The 4,685-nt window shown below is 38.8% G+C and overlaps 1 non-coding gene across 1 annotated transcript; it reads left to right on the top strand.

Annotated features, from left to right (window-relative positions):
• Positions 1 to 214: 214 nt before the first annotated feature.
• Positions 215 to 321, top strand: LOC122699024. Its single transcript, XR_006342515.1, has one exon. It is a non-coding gene; the product is annotated as a small nucleolar RNA U13 (small nucleolar RNA).
• The last annotated feature ends 4,364 nt before the right edge of the window (positions 322 to 4,685 follow it).

Genomic DNA, 4,685 nt, shown 5'->3' with positions numbered 1-4,685 from the left:
ACTAAAACGTGGTCCAGGAATTTTATATTCTTGCCTCCTCTTCCTGGATCAAGTATCTCTCAAATGATGTCATGGAATCATTCAGGTATCCTCTTGCCTTATTCTGCCTGCCATCTTCTTGGGGTTGATCAGCTGACCATTGCCTCCTGGTGGAGCCAAGCTATTCAGACTGTATGTTGCAGAAAGAAAAGCCAGGCTCAAGAACCCCACCCCGATCCTTTTGTAGTTCATGAGCATGATGATTGGGTGTTCACGCTGCTGCGTGACATGTGCCTCCCTCACTAAACCTTGTTACGACATCGGCACATTACCTGTCTGACGTGAAAAAAAAAAAAAAAAAAAAAAAGAACCCCACCCCTTAAATGGGTGGGATTCAGGATAAAACAAAATAGTTGTTTAGATATAAATTTTGGACTGGAAAGATCATACATGAAGATTTACACAGACACTTAGGAGGAGCCTTCGGAGATGTCCAGAAGTTTGGTCAAGAGCTCAGAGGGGTTTCTCCACATCTTAACCACCATTTCAAGTACGGGGACCAAAAGTAGGCATAAAGGAAAAACCACATTCTTCCTGTGTTTCTCCTTTGCTCTTATAATACTACTGCACGCACAACACTTATGACCCCAGATGTGTGGGTTTTCCACATTTCAGATAATTCTGTGGTACAAGCTAGGCATCTACCATTCTGTTCAGTCCTGACACCAGAGTTATCGTGGCTCCACAAGTTAGGGACTCAGTCCCACAAGAACCTTGCTTCAGATGCCAACTGCAAATAGTAGGTCTCCAGGTTACCCACAACTTCTGTCTCACTAGTTACAAGTTGGAGTTTCCCATTATGCTCCTTCTTGGATTTAATCATTTGCTAGAAGAGCTCACAGAACTTAGGGAAACACACATTTATAAGTTTACTATATAATAAAGGATACAGATGAGCAATCAGATGAAGAGGTTCATAGAGTCAGTTCTCGCAGTGTTCCGAGTGCAGGAGCTTCTGTCCTTGTGGAGCTGAGGTGCACCATCCTCTTGACATGTGAATGTGTTCACCTACTTGGAAGCTCTCTACATCCGGTACTTTTGGGATTTTTATAGAGGCTTTATCACGTAGGAATGACCAGTCATTAACTCAATTTTCAGTCTCTTTTCCCCTCCTGGAGAGTATGGGTGGGGTGGGGCTAAAAGTTCCAGTCTTCTAATCATTTGGTCTTTCTGGTGACCAGTCCCCCCTGCAGAATGGGGAGGGATTCAGGAGTTGCCTTATTAGAATAAAAGACACTGCTATCACCCAGGAAATTCTGAGGGTTTAGAAGCTCCATGCCAGACACTGGGGTCAGAGACCAATGCTTATGTACATATTTTTCTATTATTTCACAGTAAGCAACTTCCCTATACATATAAAACCTATGTGCATGAATGTTTCAAATGCTCAGCCTCTCAAAAAGTCTAGCCCCTGTGGGTGTATTTTGGGTACACTTCAGAGGTGTATTGGTACTGGTTCATACCAGCTTGCTTGTCCTATAACTTATTATCAAATTGTCAGGAATTTTGCACCCATTATTAACAATTAAATTATATACACTTACAATTAAATAAATTATATGAAAGAAGCAAATCAGACCTCATCACTTACTATTTATTTTACATTTTACTGGTATCTATGCTGCTGAGGTTATTTATATCTATTTTATCAGTGTGGTGGAATTATATCATCATGTACTGCTTCTCATTTCTTCCCAGTAGCATTCATGACATCATATTGGTAGCTTGGAATCAGTCATGGTGGGCTTATTTACACCCTGGAAATCTGAAAATATGACAAATTAGGGCTTGATTTATTTTTGTTTTGTTGATTGCCTAGACTTAAGACAATAATGGAGAAAAGCAAATAAGGCATATTAAACTTAAAAGTGGGTCATATCTGTACCTGTGGCATTGAGAACAGTCCAAAAAATGGAGGAAATTCTCATGGTATTTGATACTAATATCTGATTCAGCAAGGAGGTCACCATGTTGTTGATGAGCAAGTGAAGTTCTGACATCCATCTTCATCATTTTACTTTCTTTTTTCTTGTTAATGGGAAGGAAGCTATCAACCAACATTTGTGTTGGAACTATACTGGTTTGTCATTTGCAGCCATAGCTTGACTATGGATACAGGGATTTGACAAAAGTCAGGAAAACGCTGTGTGAGTCCATTGGCTACATGGGATTTACAACAAAGGGTGTTGTATAATTTATTATTTCTTAATCAGTGCTTTATATCAGTAACATTTATATTAAATCTATAAACATAGTATAGCCATATATGCACACATTTTTTTCCTCTAGAGAGATGTTGTTAATCATTTACCATCACTTCATCAGCACACTCCCACCATTCTCTTACTGGTTACTTATGAGAAATTGGGGGATTTTCCTCTTCAGTCTGTACGCTTGAAAACACCATCTTTCTTCTTATCCTTGGCTCACTCAGTCACAGGAAGCCCTGCAAATCATCAAATTCAGCCTGCAGAGGAAGTCTAAAGGACCAAAAATGACTTTCTTACAATCTGAATCCTTTTCTACAAAGAAAGTTACAAAAAAGTTTCCTACCAAGAAAGAGTTGGCAGTTCTTGGGTCTTCTGTAAGCGAATATCTTGTTCATCACAAAGGAGCACTTTAGGGTTTTTGTATGTGCATGAATCAAATAACAATGACAACAAGTATTTGTATGTTTTATCAGCATATCGAATATATTTTTTCACCAAAGCCTATCCACATTTATCAGCTCATTTCATACTTCTCAAGTTTTCTCTGTTTCTTTTTAAAGAAATTCTAGTATTTCATATATTTACTTATAACGCTTCCCATTACAGTATTACATGTAGTTTTGATGAAACAAATATTCACCACATCCGTGAATTTCTCTTTTTCTAGAGATTCACATGCAGCTGGAGAAGGGGAATATTTATCACAGCTTTAGAGGCTAGCCGGTTCTTTCCTCTCCACGATGTTATTGCCTCTCAGACATGGTATTAAAGGCGTTTACTTGCTATTTCCTACACTATTATACCAAGTCTGCAGTGAATTCAGGGCAGGAAACAAAACCCCTTAAGGGGATATTAATAGTTCTAGTGGAAAGAGTAATCCCACTTGCCAAAAGTAAGTATGATGTAGTTGACTTTCAATCTATTTCTCTCTTGGGGTGTCGGGTGGAGAAGCATATTGGGAATGCTAGGGAGAGGAGAGAGGAGCAAGGAGCTGCCTCAATGATTGTAGACAGAGTTCTTGACTAAATATGGTACTGTTTTAGTTTTCATCGTTATGGAGGAAAACACCGATCCAACTCATCTTCTTTGTTGTTGTCATCAACATCATAGCATGTAAGGTTTGCTCTGGAAAATTCTGCATGGAATAACGTATGAATTTATTCAAAATTAGGTAGCAACTCATTTGTAATAGTTTATACCTGTTAACAACAATTAGACGAGGTCTCTGTAGCACTTAGGGTGCTGGAAGTTTGGCTAGTAGCCAGTTAACATGATTGATTTTCAGAGCTACTCAGGATCTCTCAGATCTGAAAAATGGGCATTTGGGACTAAAAGAACTGATTTGATGATCTCTGATGATCAAACTAAATCAGATTGCTATCAGATCTTAACTTTATGCTGCGTGAACTTGGACTGTCTACAATAGCATCCTCGGCAAGCTTGGGAATGAAAAAATTCAATTTCAAAAGTAAACACAGAGAACAAGAATAGTTCAGAGGACAGCTTACACTAGAACAAAACCCAGCTAATTAGGGGTAACAAATACAGCTGAAGGTGGCAGAACTGAAGTAGTATTTTACACAGCAAAGAGAAACAAATATATTTTTTTCACCAAGATTTGCTTTTTTCTCTTAAGTTATTGATTACCTTTGTGAAGGAGAGAATATTGACATGTGCAGAAGACTGGAACGAGTTGAAATAGTTTTAGATAGAGTATCTTTGGCAGGTCTTCGTGTTCTGATTTAAGTGGGAACCACTGTGGGTTCTGAAATAGCTTCTATAACCAGTTTCATCACAGACCTAATCATCCAAATCGTCATTCTCTGTAATTTGACTGAAAGGCAGTGGGACAGCAAAAGCTTCAATTCTTGAAAAGGATTTAGCAGCCAGCCAGCTTATGCTTATTAGAGACGCTTTTACAACATCTCCTCCCCTGTCTCTTTACTCCAACCACGACTAAATAAATCCAGAGGTTTGAATCAAAGTACAGAGTGGGGAGGGTCAGGAGAGAGGATCTGAACAGACTCCTGGAGAAAAATAGTTCAGTTAAAAAAAGTATTACACAAGGCTTTACTATCCTACAGAAGTGCCAGTCTCAAATACTGAGAACTTGAAGATAAATCATTTTTTTTTTTTCAGAGAATGGGCGAGGACACACCCTCAGGCCAGATTAGAGTGGAAAGAATCCAGCGCTTCACATGACCTGGATCCTGGAAACTCTTCTCCACTATGTGACCTTTGACGAGACTCAGCCTCAATGAGCATTAGTTCCTTGTTTGAGTCTGTTTGCTTTCAACTCTTTACATTTTTTTCCCCGTGGTAAACCTTTCCACCTTTAGGATTAAGATCTTTTCAAGACTTTGCTTTCACACTGGGTTGTCTTTTAATTTTTATGCTTTCGATCTTTAGCAAACATCATTTAGAAACTATATTGGG

This window comes from Cervus elaphus, chromosome 8 (genome assembly GCF_910594005.1).
Source record: "Cervus elaphus chromosome 8, mCerEla1.1, whole genome shotgun sequence".
Taxonomy (NCBI): domain Eukaryota; kingdom Metazoa; phylum Chordata; class Mammalia; order Artiodactyla; family Cervidae; genus Cervus; species Cervus elaphus.
Note: the sequence above shows the minus strand (reverse complement) of the source record. Positions and strands in the feature narration are given on the sequence as shown.